The sequence below is a fragment of the Spodoptera frugiperda genome, chromosome 14, assembly GCF_023101765.2.
Source record: "Spodoptera frugiperda isolate SF20-4 chromosome 14, AGI-APGP_CSIRO_Sfru_2.0, whole genome shotgun sequence".
In the NCBI taxonomy this organism is placed as follows: domain Eukaryota; kingdom Metazoa; phylum Arthropoda; class Insecta; order Lepidoptera; family Noctuidae; genus Spodoptera; species Spodoptera frugiperda.
This window is the reverse complement of record NC_064225.1, coordinates 5,490,662-5,516,818: the sequence shown is the minus strand read 5'-3', so window position 1 is coordinate 5,516,818 and position 26,157 is coordinate 5,490,662. Positions and strand designations below refer to the sequence as shown.

The 26,157-nt window shown below is 34.0% G+C and overlaps 1 protein-coding gene across 1 annotated transcript in view; it reads right to left on the bottom strand.

Annotated features, from left to right (window-relative positions):
• Window positions 1-9,798, bottom strand: part of LOC118279265 (uncharacterized) — a 125,987-nt gene extending 116,189 nt beyond the window's left edge. The window contains exon 1 of the mRNA XM_050698450.1: window positions 9,527-9,798. The gene's annotated coding sequence lies outside the window, so the exon portion shown is untranslated. The remainder of the gene's footprint in view (window positions 1-9,526) is intronic.
• Window positions 9,799-26,157: the final 16,359 nt, after the last annotated feature.

The window sequence follows — 26,157 nt, the reverse complement described above, 5'->3', positions numbered from 1 at the left end:
TATCATTCAGCCGTTTATTAATTTGAGCAAAAAGTGCCATTCATGTCAAGTTTGCTGTATTTTGTCTGTTTAGGGAACAGAGAGTAAAGTGATGATCGGAAAAGGTTGATCTACCGACCAGGCGAGGCGATCATGCTTGACAGACTACTGACCTATAGTAAATCTATATAGCCATGTTTGTCACGCGTGACGTCATTTGTTAATATGTCGTTGAAACTTTAATTTAGTTCGTCAGAAAATATTCATTTTATTTTTAGTATTTGTTACCCGGGCTAATTTTAAAACGAACGGAGTAGGAATGGGGTGGTTTTCAGTAAGCGAGAGGCTGACTTACCAAAGGCGAGAGGAGTAATAAGATGTCTTTCACATCCTCAAAAAAAAAAAAATGTTGTCATAGTGGCAACAGAAATGCATGATATATCCAGTTATCACGGTTCATGAGATACAGCTTGGTGACAGACATACAGAGTAGTCTTAGTAATAGGCTTCCCAGTTTTACCATTTGGGTACGGATCCCTAAAAAGAGTGACAAAATAAAAACTATCGGGAATTTAGCACAGCGTTCATGGCTGCCCTGTGTATAGGGACAGTCTTCCCTGCGAGCCACTCGATGTGTAGTCCCCTTTATTTATAGCGTATTCTCGCACAAAGCGAGGGGTGTTATACTATGAGAGTGGAGGGTAGAAGTACCATTGGCAGCTGTTGAAATGAATGAAATTAAGTGCTGAAAATTATTTCAATATTTCTAAGCTATAATATTTTGTTATTCATTATCATCATGATAAAAAAACATTCTGCTTGAATACACCTTAGTCTTAGATTTGATTCCACAAGTAGCAAAGAGATTATTTTTAATATGAATCAAGTAATAAAATCTGAAAATGCTTGGGGTTATAATCTTGTCCTAATTAACCTTATACAAAAATTAATTCAATTTTCTTTTTATATTTATATTAAAATACATTCAAAAATAAAATACGGACCAGTTCATTACTACCAAAACAATAATCACTCAACACTAAACAATAAACAACACATAACTACGTAACTTTATTACGATCTCCGTACAAAAGGACCACACATTACAATCGATCTAATCGAAGCCTACGATCAAAACTTCAAAATGCTAATGAATCATGAGACTTGGATGTTGTCAAACTCTGTAACTAGAACTTGCTCTGGACACCAGCCGAAAATTACCACAAACTGTTGATTGAAGTGTCATATGTGCTTTAGGACCAATCCAACTACCCCGTCCCATTTTACCTGAGTTCCGAACAAGCTATTTTGAGTACTACCTTCAAAGTTACAACGTTTAAATTGCCTTGTTTCCGAGTTGAATATTGAAAGTTCAGTTCAGTTTGATATTTCAAATTTGGTCCTTCTGTACGGTCTTTTTGTTTGTGCCTGCGGAACTGTTTTCATTGAGCTCCCTTGTATTACTTGTCGTATAAAAAATGTATGGCCAAAATAAATACGATACGGTTTTCCTGTATTCTACGTAGATTGGTATCTCGATATTCATTATAACTGCAGGTACAATGTGCATGAACAGTGTTGCAAGAAACACGTGTTTAAAGGCGAATATCGAATAAGCTAAGTCTAGGGTTTTTAAGTGATGCAAAGATTATATTTAAGAAAAGAAAATGTTCACTATGTTTACACTAGAAATAAACATATCTATATTATGTCATAATAATCACATTATTCAACTTCACATCTCATGCATAGCAGCTGCATTAAAACTTAGTAAAGCAGGCAGTCGTGCAGAAATATGTACGTATCGTTCAATTCAGTAAATGACGAAATGAATCGAGGTTTCTACGTAAAATGTAATTTATTTTGCATAATTATTATTTTACTGTTGACTGAACAGTTAATTTATTCTAAATTTCGTTATAATTTACATATTTTCTATTATAATAACAATTATTATTATGCATTTAATCAGAATTAGAGTGCATAACAAATTGTTTCAATTAAAATGTGTTTCAAATGGTTGATTATTTTCTTTGTTTGGTATTAGAAAAGATCAATGTGGTGGATATTTACTTGTCGAAATATATTATCGTAAAATCTTTTAGAACCATACTACCTCGTTGGGAGTGTTTGCGAGTGCGTTGGTTCGGAAAAGGATTTAGGGAATTTTTCGGTTTTTCTAAAATTTCTCAGTAGTAGCACAGAGTCTGGTATTGTGCTCAGTATATGTATATAAAAAGGGGTCACCCCTTATTAAAAGTAGGTGTACATTGTACACCCACTTTTCACTTTCATTCCGTGCCGTAATGTGTACACCTCTGCCTACCTCTTCGGGGATAAAAGGCGATTCAACTTATAAAACTATTATGGTGCGATAAGAACACCCATTTTACACTCTATTTAATACCTATATATCTAAGTTTATCTTTTTATGTTTATATGGCGTACAATAAAAGCGACTTCCTAAGTCAAATTGCTAGGTACCAATTATGAGTCTCGTGTTCCATTCCTTGAAACAGAAAAAGATTTGAAATTGTTAATAATCGTAATTCTCGTGTATCGTTAAACCTGAACCCTCGACTCCGGGGAATACCTAATTAACGTCTTTTTATTGTTCAAAACATTATAATTATTTTTATTATAACTTTCATGAGACATACTAAATTAATTATTATGTTCGCTGCGTCGTGTGTCGCGGAATGCTGTTCATTAATATGAGCCTCTGGCATGACTTGAAACTAGTCAAGTTCCTCGTCAAACAGTTACGTGATTAAGCCGATAACATAATTTATTTTGTCTAAAACCAAAAATTGTATTTAATTTATACCTACATCTTTATTAAATTCGTGATATTGAGAGATTTATTGGTCTTAATAAAATAAATTAATATTTTAGATAACGTCTCTAAGAGAAATTATTGTTTGCAGACATTGTAGTGATTTATAAATCGCTGTCTACAGGTCACCCTTAGCTTATTGTGGAGGGTAGCTCTATGTAAATACTGATATTTAGCGAGATCTGGATAAGACTCAGTGCCGAACCTAAACCAATTGGAACAAAGGTCAGGAGAAAGGAAAATGGCCTTTACGAATACGAAATAATTGTAACAGACTATAATGTGAATAATAGAACCTATTGTCAAACAATGAAAGCAAAATTAACAGTCGTCTGAAACCTAACCCTTCAATAATATTTAGTTATACCTAAAATTCTAAACCAAGATCTTTGTGTTTAGTAGTTAAAAATTTATAGATAACTAATTATCTAGCTGAAAACAGTATACCTAATTGTAGGAGTTAAGGAGTTTTATTTTCCATAGCATAGTCTAAATAAAGCGTTCTCAGCCACATAACTACTTAATACAAAAAACCGACGTGACATAACGCTTGCGTTATGTTTCTTTGTGTGAGTGAAGCCGGAAGCCCAATCACCCAATCCTTAAATCCTCACATTTGCAATCCCCAAATCCTCAACAATACTCTCCTCAAATTCCTAAGTCCTAACTCCCAAAGGGCGGTAACACATTTGTAACGCCTTTGGTGTTTCAGGTGTCCACGAGCGGCACTGTGTCCTTACTATTAGGTGACCCGTTTGCTCTTTTAAAAGCTAATCCAAAAAATATTTTCAGATATAAATCATACCCTAAAAATGCTCCAGTGCAATATGAGAGAAAGACAAAACAATAAACTCTTTCACATTTACACCATTAATAACAATAACGAAGAAATCTCTCCTTCCTCACTCCCCCAGATCACCGAATTAACGACGGCTGTCGCTCCAAATAATAATATAATTAATATAACATAATTGGTGTGCATGCGATGTGCAGTGTTCCAATCGACCTGTTAATTAAAGTACGTATGCTTGCTTGGCCTTCATTACATTGACCTACAAAAGGGTAGACTCAGCATGGCATCGGCTGTTCCTTGAAAAATGAATAAGGGTGGGAATTTACTCCTACCTATATAGATTCGTAATTGGGTTGATTGAATCATGTAAGACATTTTTCTTGTTACATAATTGCATTTATCCTGAATTACTATACGGCAGCTCAATATCTTTTATATTTTACATAACATAACTTTTTACCATACTTATATGCTTTAAAATCAAAAAAGCAATAATCAACATAGTGCAGTGGTGTCTAAATAATCTTAGAAAGTACATATAGCATGGAAAAAGTCACATTGGCACTTGCCGTTGGTAGGTTTCGAACCCGCACCCTAATGCCTGAGAAACGGGCGTCTTAAATCTCCGGACAACTACGACAATAATAATAAAAAAAGCAGTAATATTTTGCATTACGTAAATCAAAAGTGTCCTACTAGGGACTCGACAAACGAGGTCATCTTTATCAGAATTGAAGTCTACATAATATCCTGTCGATTCTAAAAATACATATTCATGATAAAAATGAAAAACATTGGCACAAATGCTCACAAGAAATGTGTAGGTATTACGAGTTCTACTATTATCTCTTTTTATTCTAAAAACAATTTCGTAGCGTTATTTGTCTTGTCAAGTTGTCAGGTAATGTAAGTATTACATAACTGAGAGAAAAAACTCAAGTACTACATAATAAAAACCTTTGACGATACATACCTACTATGTACATATATATACATATCGCGTTACTTAGAAATTCTGCCTCATTGGTCGAGTGAGAGCAAGTGCAACTGCCGGGCAACGGTTCAATTCCCATGTCAGGCAAAGTTATTGCTGGCCCTTTTCGGCCTGGCCGGTATATGTCAATTGAATCAACCCTTATTACATAGGACCTATAACATAAATGATGAAAAGTGGGTGTACATTGTACAATGGGATTACATGCCATAATGTGCCCCTGCCTACCCCATCGGGGATAAAAGGCGTAACGAATTAGAAATTATATTACTGTATTATCTATTATACTTTCTTGGTAATATCACTGAGTCTGGAATTGTGCTAAGTGTATGCTATTAAGGTCATTCTCTACTTCGGACACGTGACTTGGGAGTCGGTGCTTGGGACTATACTATGTAATACTATAAAAAAAAATAAGTTTACATTGTATACTAGCTTCTGTTAATGGCATTACCCGCGATTCTGTGGGATAAAAAGTTACTGAAATGTTATTCCCGATCATATTCATATGTTTGTTCTAAATTTTATCCTGATTCCTTTATCCGTATTAACGTGATTAAGTAACAAATAGACTCACAAACTTTTGCATTTTACAAACATATTATATGCATCTGTATACAATGTACGTTTTGGAAATCAAAAAGCGTAATTTAATGTTATGATAACAATTCCTAACTAAAACTTCTCACTTCTAATATTCTTTCCAGATTTTCCGCCTCAAAGGACCAAAATTGAACAGGCAATGTTCCCATTTATGAAATCATCAATTGGAGTCCGCACTTATTCGACAATTGACATCGTACTGACAACCAACAAAGAGCACTCTTGTTATTTTCGATTCGGTCGCGAACATCTCATTTTAATTAAGCACATCAGTTTAATTGAAGTTTGTCACGATTTATGCAGGTTTCAGTATGATTGTAGCATTGTTTTCGTGTTAAATAAAGTTGATTAATATACCGTCACGCCTTTTGTTCTCGAAGGGGTAAGCAGAGGTACTCAGTTTTCACCATTTTGTGTTATAAGTCGCTTGTAAATAAGGGGTGAGCCTATTGCCATATACCGGGCACAATTCCAGACTCTGTGCTACTACTGAGAAATTTTCTTAAAACCGAAAAAAGTCCAGTAACACTACCCAACCGGCATTTAAACCCGAAACCACTTTCTCAACAGTCGCACTTCCAACCCTCTCGACTAACAAAACAATCAATGCTTTTTATGCTTGAGAAGTGGACACTTCAACCACCGAGCCACTACGTCCATTATAAATGAATAACAATTATGATTTACCACTCAACAGTTTACTAAGACCACCAAAAACCCGTATTAAAACATCAATTATGATTTATTTGTTTTCTAGACCATAAATACAAAGTTCTAGTATTTTGGTCCTTTATCGTGTCACATAAAACCTATAATCAGAATTTATTGTCTCATAAATTGTAATATAAAATATATTTATGATAAAACGCGATGTTTATGCGAACTTTGCTATTGACATTGGTTTGAAATTTAACCTACTTGTACATAAATAAATACATGCTTTTAGTTCCGCGTAGGGTAAGCAAAGTCATATTATTATGTATGTAGATAACACAAACTTTTCACGAGTTATGTTATGAGTCTCATGTTTTAGGTGCGAGCTTATTTACATAATTTTCAATCCTATTACGATTATAAATTTGTATGCGAGCAGAATGATCACCTGATGGTAAGCAATTGCCACATCGATGGACACCCAAAATACCAGAGCCGTTACAAGTGCGTTGCCGGCCTTTTGGGGGTTAGTAATATAAGGGTTATTGGGGATAGGGAAGATGGGCAATTAAGCCTCCGATAACCTCACTGATACAATAAAACACAACACAAGCGTTGTTTCACGTCGGTATTCTGTGAAACCGTGGTAGTACTCCGGTTTATGCTACTGAAGAGAATTAAAAATAACGAACAACTCAATATTGCTCCACCTCACACTCGAATTAAACTCAAAACTCCTTAATCGAAAGCCTACCTCGTAGCCACGAACCTCTATACCGTCAACAATAATTTTATTATAATCCCAAACAAATTACTCGGAACCGTCCTCCACGTATTTCCACGAACAATTCAATTAAATCAATGAAATTACCAATTAATAACACACATCTACTTTAATGAAATGCACTAAATACCCTAACATTATCAATTTACCATCTAATCGTGTCCATTTTATCCCTATTTACAGTACAATAACTACTGATAGCAGTCCAAAATGTCCCTTCGGTACAATCAACCCAAAACTTCTATTATATTGGTTAAAACGGTACACTTACTGTGAATAATCTCAGAGTCTTTATGAAAGGGGATTTTGATAATCTACAATAGTTATAATGTGTTATTGTAACAAAAGGACCACGGGAACTAGCAAAAATGGTTTTGTAGAAACATAATTGGATTTTATATAGAAATCCTATAGATATTGTATAGAAATACTAGGAAAATGTTGGCATTTTTTGGAATATAGAGAATAATATAATACAGAATAAAACTAGGTACCAAGAGCAACATATATAAAACCTATTCCATTCGACGAGTACTAGTTTTAATTTGTAATTCTCAGTAGTACCTAATACGGAATCTAGATTTGTGCCGGATGACTAAGTCCAACCCGTATTACACGGAATGGGAGTAATAAATTGGATACATACGCAAAATGCTCAAACATTTACAGGAAAAAGGCAAACTCCTTTTTGCCTTTTATATATGTAGTTAGATATATTTATTCTGTACTGTAACTCATTTAAAACATACGTTACTTCTAAAATAGTAACATATTATAATTTTAAAATAAATAGTTTTTAAAAACTAATACTGATACGTAACAATTTCGTTTTAGTAAACCAATGTTCACTAACAAATTTCGTCTCCAAAGACCACGTTTATGTAACTCATAATAATATTCGCACTTTTAAAAAATCCCTACCAAACCCATGTCTTTATAAGCTGACTAAAGTGTCCCGAAATTTTTCGGTCATCTATACATATAATAAAATCGTAGAAAAGTGCTGTCTGTACATTGAAAATAAAAATAAAAAAATAGCAGGGGTTATTGTTATGTCGATGTCGAACCCAAAAATGTAATTAACTTTTTTTTTGTCTGTTTGTCTGTTTGTCTGTTTGTCTGTTTGTCTGTTTGTCTGTTCGTCTGTGCGCGCTAATCTCAGAAACGGCTGATCCGAGTTGGATGCGGTTTTCACGAATATATTGTGGGATGCTTAAATTTACATTTAGTGTTTGTTTCATGTCAATCGGTTCATAAATAAAAAAGTTATGTCAAATTAAAGAATCACGTCGAACATTCTATGCTTATACCATTAATCTCCGCAACTATTTGACGGATTTGGTTGAAATTTGGTACAGATATAGTTTAGAACCTTAGAAAGGACATAGATATATTTTTATTTCAAAAATCAAAAAATAAAAATAAGAAATAAATTATTTATAAATAATTCTATGTCGATCGTTACACGACTTCGGTTCATGTTATTGTTTTAATTTATCGAAAAAAGTAAATAAATAGTAAAAAGGTATGAAAAAAATAATATCAATATAATAAAACATTTAGTACAAAGAAAATGCTCTAACGGAGTATAGATAATTCTATGTCGATCGTTACACGACTTCGGTTCATGTTATTGTTTTAATTCATCGAAAAAAGTAAATAAATAGTAAAAAGGTATGAAAAAAATAATATCAATATAATTAAACTTTTAGTACAAAGAAAATGCCCGAACGGAGTATAAATAAATAATCCAAGTTGTCTTTATCCTCGATAGATGGCGTTGGGATCGAAATAGATCGCGCTATGGTTTCGTTACATTCATTTGGTTGGGTATCGGCCGAGCGCTTCGGTACTATCGTAGAAAAAGTTTATTATCAGTCGTATGATTATTTGTCTGTAGTGGTCCTGCTGTTTCGTATATTCTAAATTGGTTTCGTTGTATTTGTCAATTAATAAGTTTATTTGTTGGGTTTTCCTGGTTTTTTGGTTAAACTATTTAACGTAGGTTTAGTTTGATATCGATTATTAGTAGTTACTGTAGTTAGTTTTTTTAATAAAATTGTAAGTCTAATTTATAAATTAATTAGATTAGATTTAAGTCGTTTCTTTTAAATTATTTAGTTTAAGCTTGGTTATTATAGCATAGAGGATAGGTTGTAATATAGTTTCTTTTTTAATTGTTATAAATTCGTAATTCGTAGCTTTCTTTAGTTTTAAGTTAGTTTAAGTCCGTTTTTAAACTATTTTTTCAATGCCCTAAGTGAGTATACATCTATTAAATTCAAACGCAGAGCTCATTATGTTGATTTTTGAAGAGTTCCCTGGAATATCATCCACATCTCATTTTTGAAGAGATCCCGCGAGATCGGGAACTATGTGGTTAAAACCAAAAATTTGCCGGAAGTCACTATTCCACGCGAACGAAGTCGCGGGCAAAAGCTATGATACATAAAATGACAAATTATTATTCTTAGGACGTGCCGACAACTATTAAGATAAAGTTTGGTACATTAATTTTGTTACTCAATAGCGAGGTAGGTAGTTTCAACAAAGGATAGGTTCCTATATGTATGTATGTATATTTTATGTAACTAATAATGAAAATGAAAGATTTAAACGTAGTTATCGAATGTAGTAATAAGATATCGAATTTTAAAATATATGGGCGAAATGTCAACTACTTATTTTATTTTTTAGGGCACAAAGGACCTTATTATGTTCTATAACTTTTTTTTTTTATAAATATTGGCATTTCATTTAATGTTTGGCATTATAATTTAATGATTTTTTGCAGGCATGACACTATTTTTATTTGTTTATATTTTTTTTAATAATTAAAAGTTTTTAGAAACTATAAAAAAATTAAAAATAATTTCAACTTACCATAAAAAACAAAACAACACAAACCACAATAACGACTCACAGTGTCAAACACATCACACAGAAAAATCAAAATTTCATAATTAAAAACTGTTCGTTTAATCGAAACACGTTTACAATACAATTTCTATGTAAATCGTCTTGTATCTCAATCACAACGCCGTAAATCCAATTAATAAGCTCACGTTTATTCGTCAATTATCGGAATTGGTTCGTTCATTTCGCCGTCGAAGTACGCGTGCTCACCGGTCGGCGGCTAAGCGAGAACTGAATATACGTTCGTCGACATTCTGCGAACGATTGAAGCTGAGCGTTGCATTCCACCACTGCTGCATATTTTTGAATTTCGAACCACTAAAGAATTTTTGTCTGTGCCAGTCTTTTAATACAAACCTCTTTTGACAGGCTAAAGGGATTTTTGTTCGCTATAACAAGATTATTCCATGTTTTTATACGGGGTGTGTTTTATATAAATATATGTATCGTCACGTTTTTCCTTACTGTGTAAATAGAGCCTCAATCTCTTTTATTAGTAGTTCGTTTGTATTGTGCGTGCTATTTTATAAATATAGGGGAGTTCTATAGATATTTATCTATATGCGTACTATCGCCATTGTTACTTTCGATGATTCAATGTTGAAATCGTCTCTTGGTGACAAACTTTGTTCACCAAGAAGACTTTAGATATGATTTTTTGAAAGAGTAATTTCTAGTAATCATACAGTTTTCAACATGTTTAATTTGGATTTTTAATAAGAGCTAGCTACATAGCAATAAAATCGTAACAAATAACATAATTAGTAAAATTCAATCCTTTATCTTTACGCTCCTACCTACCCCATTACGTGAAACAAGCGCAATTATCTTTTCAGTACTACAACCGGCTCATAATATAATGAAAGTATCATAGCATACGAGCGGCGAAGTTAGACTCAATCTGTATTAAAACATTCTACATAATTATTATGACGTAGCGGGTTACTACGAGACTTCGTAGTCGACGCTACGAGCGCTACGCCTGCGTAGTTTCGGCTACGAAGACGTAGCAATGATATTAACGTTTTATTTTTTTACTACAGCTCATACTTACAATTGTAAATGGTGTTTTAAAAGTGTTTTGTATGTACATTATAATGTGTGAATTGTGTATTTATTTAATTGTTTGAGTACATGCCTTGTTAGTGCTTTAGTGTTACTTTAGTTTGTGAGTTCGGGCATATTAGTATTGAACTTCTATACATTTTTTCGGTTAAAAACAAAAGATGTCATGACCTATTACTTGTAGCTGGTACTAGAACATAATAAACATGGTGAAAGCTAGGTACTACTAGGTATTTTTTCCACCTACTCCTTCGGGAATCAAATTAAACTTACTTTATTAATAGACTCAACATTTCTACTTAAAAATTACCAAACTCATAAAAGTATCTAAAAAAACTATTTTAATAAAAAGCCCCGTAATATTGTTAAAGTACTGAAATCAATTACGTAGTGACTTCGGGGTCTCAAAAAAAATTGTTTGAAGATGTTAAAAAGTCGATTCATTAGGTAACTTTCAGTTGCTTTTTTTCTTAATTATTACTTGAGAATAAATTTTCCAGGCTTGAATAATTGTTTTATTTCGTCTCCTTACGAAATTAGGTCAGATTATTTTGAAGAACATTAGCTACTGTAATGAGATATTATTGCCTACAAAGGCTCATTATGTGGTTTACATAGTATAAGGTAGGTTGGTTGTTTTTTGAGTATATACTTACCTACTCTTCACCAATTTATTAGTAGTAATAAGAGGTAAGCCAATTAGCAGTTACCAAACAAAATGTTGTACCCAAGTATTGGGTTTTTTTTACATGAAATACGGCTTTAATACTTATTTTACTATAATCAGGTACTTATTGTACTAAATTTCCTCTAGTTTTCATTTGCGTTCGACATAAGAATTTTAATATACATTTTGTATATTATATCTTATATTACATTACTTAGTAGTTAGGTATAATATAAAATCAAGTCGGGTTTTCCTTTCTGACGCTATAACGCCAGAACCCACGAACCGATTTCCATGGTTTTGCATTCGTTGGACTCTGTTAAGTTTATATCAAAGAAAATCATCGGTGGAGAAACGGAGTTCGCCGGGTTTCCTAATTTTTATAACATAACTAACTATCCGCATGTGACTTTGCGTGCTCTTCGTTTGATCAAAGAAATAAATTATCCTAAATGACTGCATAGCTTAGATAATTATCTCTAGACACAAATATCATATCTTAAAACCTTTCTGCTACGACGTGAAAGAAAGACAAATAAGCAGATACACATTTGCATTTATACAATTAACTAATGATACATTATACATACAACATAGTTCAAAACAAACACTTGGTCCTTCGGTTCGTAGTCTTTTTGTCTCCAACAATTAAATGGTCCTTCAAGACGCCTTAAGATATGGCATAGTAACGGTAGAACAATAACTGAGTTTATATGACATAGCATTTCTAGAGTCCAGTGAGACAATATAGGATTGTAGACACACACATTTCTCACCTTTAATGACACATGACACAGCAACCTGTCATCTTGAGATGACCCTGGATTACCTGTGTAGTAGGCTTTTGTAGTAAGTGGTGGTCGAACGATATACTATCTTTAGTGTATAAGGAAGAGGTTTGGTGAAGTGTTTGAGAATAAACTTTATTGTCTAGGGGTTAAAGACGGTTTTTGTTTGATAGGGATTCCAAACTCTTAGTCGTGTTCCATGTGGGTTATTCGATATATGGTTTCATAACAGTAACTGACGGAGGTAGTTGTTCGCAAGTGCTACTCTCTATCACAAGGTCTAAGATTCTGTTTCAAATTGGTATAGCTATAATATTATTTAAAAAATGTATATGTCAATAGATTCAGCCTCTATTTTATGATATTTTTAACATATAGATTACTCTTCCTACTTTTTTGAGGATTCAAAATAGTGAAATAGACTGCCTCGTTAGGGTCGAGTGGTCACAAGTGCGAGTGCCGTATAACGGGTCTCGGATTTATTCCCAGATCGGGCAAAGTATTACTGAACTTTCTTCAGATTTTCGAAAAATCTCAGTAAGTAGCACGGAGTCTGGAATTGTACCCGGTATATGGCAACAGTAATAGGTCCCATGTAAATTCCTACTTATCCTATGGTGGTATACATATATACAAAAGTAAAAAGAGGGTGTATATTGTATAGCAGCATTACGTGCCGTTATGTGCGACTCTGTCTACCCCTTCAGAAAAAGGGCTGACGTAGCACAAAAAAATAGTAAAATTATTTAAAATCCACCAAAAAAACTAAACATCAAACCCCACTCTAAAATTTCCTTTATTTTCAGCATTAAAGTTAATCAAAATGACTGCGTTTGACACTAAGTAGAGTAGCCGTTAATGAAAAGCTTGAAATTAAGCAATTTACCAACATCAAATTAGGACGTTGAAGTTTTTGTCATCATTAGAGCTGTAATTGGCCCTGAATGAGCATTCCCATTAGCACCTGTATTTGCATAGTAAATGCACAAAATCTAATGGGCTAATGTTACCGTCCGTGCTGCGTGGCGCATTGTATGAAACTGGAATTGTTTCTCTTGATGATTTTAGTTAAAATGCTGGGGGAAGATGATTTATTGATTGTAAGTCCTAAAGGACTGATTGCCTCGTTATTATTTATTTCTTTTCCATATAAATTACATTATAATAGACTAAACCCCACAAAACCGTTGTAATGGTTTGACTGTGGGGTCGCTGAGTCTCTATGTTAATATATTAAACATTTCTATAAATTAAAAGTGTTAGTCGAGTATTCGCAAGTGCGACTGCCGGACAAGAGGTCTCGGGTTCGATTCCCGGGTCGAGCAAAGCATTGGTGGGTTATTTTCGAAAATGTCTCAGTAATAGCACGGAGTTTTGAATTGTGCCCGGTATATGGCAATAGGCTCACCCACAATTACGTAGAACTTATAACACAATTGGTAAAAGTGGGTGTGCGTACCCTTTCAGGGATAAATGGCGTGACATTGTACTAAGTCCTGAAGGCTTCTTCAAAGGGTTAAGCAGAGGTGTATATTCTTAAGTATTAAAGTTGTCAACATCATGTCATATGCTTGTTTATTCTACTATTATTGTGATTGTTCTGATCGCATAATACTTTTTAGGTTACCGAGACGTCTATCAACCACTTTAGGAATAAATCGTGTGTTTATTAATGTGTCTAGGTGATAATACATACTATGCAATTAATAAAATAGTGTGGACTTATTCACACCTGCTTACATAACCATACAATTATTATGTACTAAAGAAAATATTAATTTATTTTTATTAATCACATAATTAACAGTTCAAAGTAATTCCAATAGGAATATGTAGTAGCACTAAATCTTTATATTATCTATTGTCTTCTGTGTTATATGTGTGTAAATAAAATAATAAATAAATGATCAAATATAAAACCAGATAACCACAATCACTCTCCCCCAACCAAAACATAACCCTACAAGTCCAAAGCTTGAAAAGTTACAAGTTACTTTTCCTCAGAGTTCATTGACCGATGTAATGTAAAACTGTTAACGTCATAATACCTTCGAGAGCGCTCCCTCCTATCTCAGCCGATGGGTTCACATCTTACAAATAAAACGTGGAGCGGAAACAATTGCTTCTGATTGATTGCTACATATAGCGCGTACAGATAGATAGGCCTTTGGGTAGTGATTTGACAACGCTTAAACGCAATAATAAATGTTGCTTTAGACAATTAGTTACCTATAAAGACTACCTCACAATTTATTTTGGTTTAATAAATTATACTGTATTTAGTAAAATATAATATTTTATAGTTATAAATTATACATAAATTATATAGTAGTGCCCGATTCTTTATTACTCTTGGTTAGCAAAAGGCATGTGCTTTACATCAGTGTTGTTACAGAATTGGTTTACGGTCTGCAAACGAAGTTGATATTTCAAATCTTTTTGTGACCAATAATGGGCTTTAAAATAATTTTATTGATTGTTAAAAGAGATTTATTTTGTTGTTAGTATGTTAGTTGTTTTCAAACAATGATTTTATTAGGTAGATATCATTCAAAATGCGCTCTATGTCCAACTTAATACTCCAACACACAGACTATAAAGGCGGTAATCTATAATCGATACCGCTCAACACCTAAGCATTATCCGCCAAAATTAGAAAGTCCAACGCACGAATAATGCGAATAATGAAAATGCGACACCATTTTATCCCAATTTTGTCGGATAACCTCATTAGGGGGGGACTTTAAAGTAACTTTGAGAAAACATGGACTTTGATGGATAGAGGCTACAAACTCGAATGATACTAGCTATTATATAGCCGAAGTTAGGAATTAGGATTCTGTTGTTTTATTATGAAATATGGATGGCCCCATCGACATCGACATTGACAGTAATTTATCGAAATGTCACTGACAGAGTGCAAGCCGGGTACTTTGTTGCTAAATAGTAAATGGATATTTGGAATTGGTTTGCGTTGATTTGAAATTTTGTAATGAACTGTTAGAGGGTTGTGGATTATCGTAGTTAGTAAAGTTATTGATGATTACTTGAGTTGAGTAGTGGACCGAGGTATGTACTAAAACTGCGACCAGACACCGATGAATGAGCAGGAACATACCGTAAAAAGATTGGTGACTTAACTACGAATTCCAAGCTGCATGATCATAGCATCCCCCTTCTTAGGGAGAGGTTTCGTCTTACGTCTGTTGACGATAATGATGACTTGATTTAAGGTTTTAACATTACTTAAACAGTCAATCCGCATGCCAAGCAGTGTGTTCATAGGAAACTATTCTATGTATCTGAGACCAATAGACCAATGGTGAATTAATAAAAAAATAAAGTCATTTAGGTTGTTGATCATCAATCCCAGTAATTCTTTACCTTCAATAAATCACTTACGAATTTGCAACATTTTAATAATAATAAAAAAACAATATCGTTAAAATATGACATCAAACATAACATATCCAAATAAACCTTACAAACAAACATAAAACAATTAAATCCAAAATTAATAATTATAATATGAACCACAAAACTTCCGCGTACCGCGTACCGAAGGACCAAAAACGTCTTTCTCATAAAATTAATTTGTAACGGAACTTGGAACAAAAGGTGGGGTTTACTAACTGCCATACTAATTGGAGACGCTTATCCTAGCAGAATCTAATCATTGCTAACCGTACCCTCGTTCTGTATTGTAAGGTGAACTAAGTATCCCATAGGGTGCTCGCAATTAGCCAAATGTCCATATTGTACTCACTTTATTGAGTTTTTGGGGAGTCTTAGAAGATCTTCTAAGTTTTGAGAATAAACGTTACGCCTGGTAGGTAAGTGTTATTTTGTTGAAGTTATATGAAAGGAAATGCCTTGTTGGTTGAGAAATTTCTCGAGCAGGGGTCTCGGATTCCGGTCCTGGATTTGGTAAAGTCATATTGGATAATTTCGGATTTCCGAAAATTGACGTTTCAGTCTGAAGTCAGGAATTGTGCCTGATAGTATATTATGGCAATAGACTCACCTTCTATTACATAAGACCCATAAGATTCGTGCCAATTGGTGTTCCATTGTCTATGTCCCTATGAGAGACAGATGTGAGGTTATGTATGTATGAGACCCATAAATGGTGAAAAGTAGGTATTTTTATTCATGATTATGTGCACCTATGTCGGCGCCTTCGGGTAATAAAAGGCGTGTTGATGTTGCACGTTAGATTATAGTGTGGAATAGTACTTACACAATATTTTATAGTGCGCCCACTTCTCACCAGCGCTGCAGTGGTAATGGCTATAAAGCTGTACTACGATTTTAAAGCTGTATAAATGTTAAAGCGTAGGAAAGTCTTAAGATTACCCCATTTTTATTTTCTGGTTGTGTAGTGAAGGTGCACATATATAACAGTAAATAAGTATTTATCACGATCTATTAATTTTTGTGTGATAACTATCCTTACACATACTAAATTTATTGAAAATAACGGCCTACTCAAATGAACTAATTGAGAAAAAATTTACTCTCTTATACATGTGCAATAGCAGTCACGCACGCTGCCACTAGAATTAACACCTATTAATCCCAAAGAGGTAGGCAGAAGTCTAACTGTAACACCATACATAGTAGGGTGGGTCACTTTAGTATGGAAAAAAAATAAAGTTTGTGAATCGAATTCTAATAGTTATATTATGTTGTAGTATACTATTATAAGTCGTCGATTTCATCAGTCGATTTCATCAACAGTCAGTCTTATTACAGAGAACTATTAACATAACAATGCAGCTCTGCCCATCCTTTCGAAAATTAAAAAGACGGTCATTACGTTATATTATTTTGACACCTCTAAAAGCATGGAGTATTTTATCTTTCCCAATTTTTGCCATTTTTTCTCGTTTAAATGAATTTAGCCGCGGGTGACAGGCGCTACGACAATAACAGTTTGCTCTTGTTCCTTTGAGCCCCTATTAAAGGTTGATTTAAAAGAGTTGTAGCTGTTTAAAGTTTTTTAAAAGTTAAGTAGGGTGTAATGGAATATTTTGAACAAAAATTCCTGTTTTGAATAATGTTCAGTGACTTACGTTGAAACAAAACCGACTTGAACCTCCTCTTTTTGAAGTTGAATATACTAAAACCTGCTCCGAAGTGTTACCAACACTTTTCTGAAAACTGCATCAAAATGAGTGAACCAATCGTGAAATAATTGCGCATAAACATACATACATACAAGTCAAATAGAGAACCTCCTTCTTTCTGTAGTCGGTTGACAAAATGAATAAAATAATACTTTATCTGTTAAAACATTTATCCCACTGAAATGTGGGCGAAGCCGCTGGCAGACGCTAGTGAAAATATAAATATGACCTACCACTGCGCTTCTTCAGAAAATAAGAAACCAAATATTCTATTACATAAACCAACGTCATTGACATTGATTTTAACGCAAATTACATCGAAATCACCTTGACGGTTTTAGCACAAAAAATACCAGACAAACTTAATTTGCCATTTATTTTATGATATTAATATGGATTCTAGTAAATGTATGTATAGATACGTTTATTGGACGTAACCTCTAGACGTCCTTCGCATCAAATATTGGGAGCCTGAAACGTGCTGTAATAATCTGAGATAATACTTAGAATGTGACGAAAAATTGTTCAAAGATAAAAATGCTTGATCGTTATTTTTCTAGAGTACCAAGTGTGGTCCTTTGAGCCGACGTAAATTATTTTACTAACTGTCACTGTGAATGGTGTTGCGTCTTAAAAATAAGCCTTTGTATAAAAAATAGTACTCTGCGTGCTATTCTTTTAGGTTGTGTTCTATGTATAGATTGCTTCGTTAGCCGAGTGGTTGCAAGTGCGACTGCTGTTGACTGGCAAGGAGTCTCGGGTCCGGGCAAAGTATTGCTGGGCTTTATTTCGGATTTTCAAAAGTTCTCAGTAGTAAGACGGAGTCTGAAAATGGCAATAGGTCTAAAAATATCACCTATTTATTACATGGGACTTACAACATAAATTTTGAAAAGTGGGTGTACATTGTACAGTAGCATTACGTGCTATAATGTGCACCTCTGCCTACCCCTTCGGGGATTAAAGGCGCGACGTAGATTTTTTTTTTGCTTATTTAAAATCCGTGTTGTTCGGCTCAAAGCAAGAGTAGGAACTGGATAGTTTTTAGTCAGTAATAGTCTGACACTCCCTCTCGTTTCGCCCAAGACGGAGAGGGAGAAGTCATTGCATGACCCCGCCCCCCGTCAAAAAAAGATGTTCTCTCGATATTTCTCCTGTCCTCAATGAAATACTACTACAATGTTGTTATGTAAACCTAATTTTTCACAGTATATGTAACAAGTTAGTCCGAAGGCTCAAATACTGTCTGATACGTTACTCAATTAGCACTCGGTAATTACTAGGCCAGGCCAAACAACATCTATTCGCAAGGTAGATATTGGAAATTATGCTTTATGATACAAATGATTAGGGTTGATTCTAGTTTGGTTTAAGTTCTACATCTATGTGTGTGTAAAGATTTATTTAATTTGGATTATGTTTTTGAATAATGTAGTTTGTGGTTGTTAATTATTCAAATGGTAAATAGAGATTTGCTAATGGTTCATTGAAGGTAAGATATCTCCTATCTCCGACACATCCACACAGCAAGTGGTAATGATAAATGGTTTTTATTTTTGCAAATAGGTTACAATGTAACTCTTTTACACGTCAATCTCTTAAATAACTATATGAGGCATTTCCTATGAGACTACTCTGAGAAGAAATGTCGAAACAAACTCAAGTATGCAAATAAATTGTTTACATCATACTAATTTTTGTTAATTATTATGTTATCGGCTTACTCACGTAACTGTTTGACGAGGAACTCGACTAGTTTCAAGCCATGCAAGAGGGTCATATTCATGAGCAGCATTCCGCGACACACGACGCGGCGATTGTCGCGCTGCTACTCTTTTTTGTTTTTCAAATATATTTAAGTTTCGAATGAGTTGACATCATAACCTTTATCAATCAACCTCTTTGGGCAGCAAAAATAAAATTACAAAACATGATATCTCAAATATTATTCTAACGAAATACAAATGATTTAATACAAAATACCTAATACCGATCCACTCAATTTATGTTGAACAGAATTAGTAAGAATAGTCATTGTGGAGCCATTAAAATTTGATTCAATTATTGTATTTACGTCTAAGTACTGTGAAGCTAATGGATTTATTGAACCTAAATATTATTTCTGCCAGTTTCTCTCTAAGTCCATCACATCATGCGGTCAGCCATTTTATCAATTTTATACACAGGCTGTTCTGAAACGTGTTTTATTTATACATTTCGTAAATGGTTGTCAGATTTTTCACTGCCTCGTAGGTCGAGTGGTTGGTCAAATGCAACTGCTACGCACGGGTTTTTTTTTTTCCCGAGGGGCGAAAATCATCCAATGACTTCTCCCGCCTTGGGCGAGGCGGGAGGGAGTGTCAGACTCTTACTGACTAAAAACCACCCCGTTCCTACTCCTGCCTTTCGAGCCGGAGCTCCGGTAAACCCGCTAGGTAGTCCGCAGCTCCGGATCAGGCATCTGCCCTACAATTCCTGAGTCTGACAAAGTTTTGCTGGGCTTATTTTTGGGTTTTCGAAAAAACTCTGTTGTATATTGTGCACGGAATATGGCTATAGGTTTATACTTGGTGAAAAGTAGGTGTACAATATACAAAGGCACTAAGCGCCGTAATGTGCACCATTGTCTACATATTATGTAGTGTACATATGAAATATTTAGCCTTTCTGCATCGTTTAATGGTATCGACCATAACCTAAATTAATGTACGAGAAATTCGCGAAATTAATTTTATCAAATTAACCTGAGTGCTTTTCAATAATACCAATAAGTAATGCAACAGGTTATAAGCGAACAAATTTAAAAATAAAATATTGCAAAAACGAAAATTAAATTACAAAAAGTCATTTATTTTTCAAACATCCTATACTAAGGCTATTAAGCTCCGTTTCTATTGTATTCAGTTGGCATTAACGTTACCTTTTACTTATCATTGAGAAATCTTTTAGTAATAAAATAAATAATTATATTCACACATTTGACTTTGACACTAGTAACAAAGGTACTTTAAAGTTCATATTTGTTTAACAGCGAACAATAATGTTGAACATAATTAAATTTCAACTTTGTATAAATATTAAATACACTTTATAAAAACATTTAAATTAAAAGACCGTACTCAAAACTTTTTTCACAAAAAAATAGTTTGCCCAATTGAAAATTAAATAGACTTCAGTCATGTAATTAAGTTATATAAATATTATAACACTTCTATAATTAAGGTAAATACTAAGCCTTGATAACTTGCGCTTACAACTACATACAATTTAAGGGCATAACACACTTAACGAGCACCGCACCAACCCAGCAATTAAGTTGTCATTTAAATTTGAACATTAAATCGTATGACGTATAATACATTTCATAACGTCAATACAAAAAAGCGGGTGGCGGGTGGCAAGCTCGCGTTCCTGTTATCGCGCACTTCCAGCGGGTGGAGTGCACGCTGGAAGCGCGGGGCCCACGTGCGTACTGCTCACTGACAGCGACCCGAGCGGCGGCTAGCCACGGCAGCAGGCCTGGCCGAAATAACCTAACATCACGCGCCTGCAGCTCGCTGTCGGCACGTCGTAAGCAAGCTGGCAGCTACCGGTAGCCACATTTCGAAACAACGCTGTGCCAGAGCCGAGCCGGAGTCGTGCTTGTTAAATATGTTTTGACCTTTAATAAGACGCGCGCTAAAAACAATTATGTGAACTTAATGTCACACGTGTAGTAAAATCTATGTAGTTATAAGCGCAAATACCATCCTCTTCAACAGCCACGAGACGTGCAGTGCTGGAAAAGGTCTTTCCTTTAACATTGGCTAATACTAGAATGTAATAGTACTAATCTGTACTAGCGCTAGGCTGTAATTAAGCTGCCAAATACTTTAACCATGATTACCTAAATGCATAACTAAAATTACATATTAAGGTGAAAACATACCAAGCTAGTTACAACTAAACAAATCTGCTATGCCAAAAGATACAAACAAAAACAAAATTATACAAGAAAACTATGTCATATGTTAAGCCTCCTGATTCATAATTTATTTGCATGAAGAAGTTTCTCATAGTTTTAAATATGTGGGTCGGCTTTTGTGACACTAGCGCAAAGAAACTGATAACGTAAAGATATTTTGAGCATGACTGATTTTTATGTAGTTTCGTTGATATTTTTTTATTTATTTACACTTCTGTATATAACATACTATGGTGACTTAATGCCGGGTGGCATTTAACCATTGGGTGATGCAGAAATTTGCAACAGTGGGTGTACATAATATCATTATACATCAACATCATCATAATCATTCACAGAACGTCCACTGGTTAACATAGGCCTCCTTGATGATTTTCAGTTCGATCGGTAGATACAAACTCTGCATTCAGCATTTAATTTTATTTGCCATCAAATAAATTATCACTTACTTCTCAAAACACAGCAAATAAAACCATATATCAACTCAAAAGGGTTTACATTCATAAAAATACAATTATGAAAAATATTTGTTCTAAAACAAACATAGTTATACATATAATCTGTTAGACTAACACCTAGCGCACACTGTCGCATTTCCGGACATAAGTTCTCCCGAATAGCTAGCCATTAAAATAAGCTTTAAAATAATCCGCTCACCATTTTCAAAGACATAGTACACTGGAAGCGGCATTTGGTCGCATCTGTGTCCCGGCGACTAGGAAACTTTGGAAACTGAATTTCTTTTTGTTTTTCCAATGAAGTTAGTTCCGTGTTTGTTTTTTTTTTTTGTTTGTCTGTTTTCTATGTCGAAGTTTTGAATGCATAATTCTGTTAGACGATTCGATTTTATGCGTTTTAGGATAGTATCTATCTCTAAGTGATTTCAAAGATTTTTTGTGTGTTTTTAAAATCATCTATTTTTCGGATTAATTTTTTCGTTTGTTAGAGAAACTCATAAGGGACTTATAAAATTAATTTAAATTGTGTACTCAGCCATATAAATAAAATAAAACGCTTGAGTTCATTAAGCTTATAAAAATGTTATATTCGCATTAATATTTTCTGCAACAAAAACAAAAGAAAAACTAATTTCAAAAATATTTTTTGTTTTTGGTTTTTATGCCAAACTTTCGAAGTCTTTATAACCACTTATACCTCAGAAACAGTGCTAAAAAAATTGAGACATATGCCGTTTTTAGACGTGGAGAACAAAAAGAAAAATCAACAGCTGTCTCTCTCGAAAGCCTATCGAGAACATTCGACATGTGTTTATGTAATGTTCCATGAAATTGGCTAGCTATTGAAACTGAAACACGAAAGAAATACCCAATAAAATTGTGAAGAGGCTTTGTTTCAACATGTACAAATACTTTTTTTTTACTTCAACCATTTGTTTCTTCGAACCACGTTTAGGAATTTGAAAAAATCTTGTTTTTTTTTACGCCTATTTTTGGTCATTTGTCGAGATAAAAGGAAATTACTGGAATAATGCTTACCTTTGAACATGTATTGTATAATTCGTAGTACTTAGTTGTTTGTTGTGAAAAGCTTTTATTGATTGGAAATAAATAGTACGAGTAATAGCTCTTTATGTTCGACGTTTTTGTTTCTTTTTTTCGTTGTATTTTTTTAAGGGTTCTTTAGTTTGAAAATGTATTTGCTGGAAACTGGAAGGTTTTTTCTAGAGTAAAATATTTTTTTTCTTTTTTACATATTTCTCATTTACATGATTCATGCACTATAACTACATATGAAACAGTTTCATTAATTATGCTATTAGTTATTGCTATATAAGGTTATATCTTTATAAGTAACAATTTAATATCGAAAAATATAAATTTTTTAACCGACTTCATAAAGAAAATCCTTTCTGATTTTGACCTGTATGTGTGTATGTTTGTGCATGATTATCTCGCGTTCAGCTGAAATGATATTGATACAGTTTTTAACATATTATTTTTCATTTTCAGACTTAGGAGAAGGTTTTTGGTATATTTTCTGACTTATAATAATTGAGGATCGCACCTCACTTATGAATTAAGATATGAAGACGGCTCCTGTTGCTTAAAAAATTTTGGAGTTCACACTTTAAATCTTAAAGGCGATTCCCTATCATTAACAAAAAAAGATTTTGCACACCGAATTCTGGACTTTCAGTAGTATTTTAAAACAAGGAAGAAATCTAACTTTTCTCTTAAATGAAAATCAATTGCACCTCTTTGCTGGAATCTTTTGAAAGTAGAAGCTTTCCTAGGTATGCTAGATAATAAAAAAATATAGCCAGTTTCTCCAAGTAGGTACTTTCAATACTCCATTCATTCTATTCCATTTATTAGTCGTTGATGATCTTTAAGTACGATTTCGTTTTCTTAGTTATATTTTTGAGTTAAAGAAGTTTTAAATTCATATTAATATAACCAGCAAAAATAGGTATAAGTTTGTATTTCTGTGCCTATATTATGTGCTCTTACAGTCAACAACAAATTCATTTTTATAATAACTATCGTCAGATATACTAAATTAACTAAAAATCACGGTTTCCTCACGTATTATTAATTAAGAAAAGCTCTACTACTTTATCGACAAACAATTACATAAACTGATAACATAATCATTAATTTTGTATGTCTCACAAAACTTATAATAAAATAACAGACAAATCAATATCCACAAAGCAATAAATAAAACAAAATTAAAAACAAAACGTCTGGACAACATGACAATATTTAATTAAACACACTCACACATACATAAAAAACAGTTTCAATTTCAATTTCAAAATCAGAACGTTCACGGACGACAAGGAGATCCTTTCAACAGCTGTACAATTAGAATAAACGTATAAGCGTTATTTAAATAACCTGTTTCAAAGGCGTTATCTAGAATAACGTTGAAATTTCCTTTGGATTGCACAAGAGAGCGCCGAAGCGAGTAACGTTCACATCTGTGTGTTCCGTACCTTCTGCATTCAAATTTTATAGCGATAATTACAGGGATTATAAAAGGGAACGTCTTTGTTATCCAAGTTCTTTCTTCTCTTTTTAACAGCCTATTAAAGATAAAGAGGTAAAATAAAGGGGAGTTAATCCGTTTACTCGCCGCTTGGGACAATAGGCCTATAGATACAAACAACAAATTAAAGATTTATACGTGTGCTGTTTTACGCTTTATGTCCAGGTGTTAAAGGTGGGATTTGTGTAGCAGTTTTATAGTTTGATGGGGATGGAACGATAAACGATAATTGTTATGTAACCAAGGTTTTATTATTTGGGTCCTTCATCAAATTGTTTGTGTCATCCGTTGCAGTAAAGAAAAGGATAAATTTGATCTTAAATAATGTAATAAGTTGATTTACTGGAAAATCCTTTATAAGCTTTTTACGGTGATTTTTGTGACTTGACTTTTATTTTTCATGGAAAGGATTTAATACGTTTTTGTTTGTTTTTATGAAGACGTTGCCCCACGTGTCATGGGTAAGTTTATAAACATGCAAATTCACATACACATGACACCCAGACCCGAAACAACAATTGTGGATCACACAATGAGTTGTGCCGTGCGGGGATCGAACCCGCCCCATGTTGCGCGGCAGCCAGTTGTCCAGCCACCGCGCCAACCGTGCAGTCAGATTCGCTCTGTGCGGGAAACGAACCCTATACACGATGCGTGGCAGCCAGTTTCCCAGTCACCTCATCAATCGTGCTGTACTGGTAGATGTTTTTATTTACTTTATAAATCTTATTTTATAGAATACGTCACTGTACGTACGTTATACATTTAAATGATACGAAACTGTGGACTACCTAACGGGTTACCGGGGTTCCGGCTCAAAGCTGGAGTAGGAACTGAGTGGTTTTTAGTCAGTATGAGTCTGACACTTCCTTTCACCTAGCCCAAACTGGAAAAGTCATTGGATGTATTAGGGAATACATCACTATACATACCCAAAAGAATATATTAAAGTCTTACTAACCCTCAAACGTTTTCTTAAAATGCAACAACTCATATTCAGAAATTGCGAAAAGCTTAGCGAGTATTCACAAAACAATACTTTAAACAGAACTCGTAGCAAAATAAAAACCTGTACATCCCACTTTATAGAAACACGATCTCATCTCTTATACAACTAGGAAAATGTATCACATTTATGATAATGCATATTTTCGCCAATGAACACAGATTTCAGGGAAGCAGCATCAAAAACAAAAACGTAGACGAGAATTGAGAAAACTATTTGATATTTTCACAGCGGAACAAAACGAATAGTTTAAAAAGTAAACCTTGTTTATACAGGTTCCCAGGTTTTGTTGTAGACGGGTCTGGAGTTGGAAGCACTCGTATTTCAGAGTGAAAGGAGCCCTCTTGATAAATAGAAGTTTATTTGGGTAGGTAGCATTGGAATGTTTAGTGTTTTGAGATTTTTGAGGCCTTTTTTCTCCGGTAGGTAGGTTAGTGAGACTTTTGTGGTTAAGGTGCTTTTATGCCAGATATTTGCTACGAAGATGTAATAGGTGAGCTGTGAAGTTATGTGATCATTTCCACTGATACAAGGCTATGTAGCTGTGCGAGGAAGATGTGTAGCGCAATATACGATGTATCGATAGTAGGGAAGCTATCCTTAGCACATATCCATAGCACGCATCTTTCCATTTAAAAACACATCTTAGCTGATTCCATTTCCACCAGTGTTAATCTATATGTACCAATAAATATGATCGGTGGAAGCAACAGCCTATAAGTGGGCACTGCCGACCAAAGGCCTCTTCTCGCATGGAGAAGGTTTGAGCATTAATCACCACGCTTACCTACTCAATCTGGATTGGCGATTTCAATCTTAAAATCAGAAATTATAAAACAGAAATTATAATCCTCCTACCTTATACAGTTTCATAAAGAAAAAAATTACTATTCATCATCTCAAGTATTTACAAACGCCTACAAAGAACAATTGAGCAAGAAATCCCGTCACTTCGTCACTCGACTCA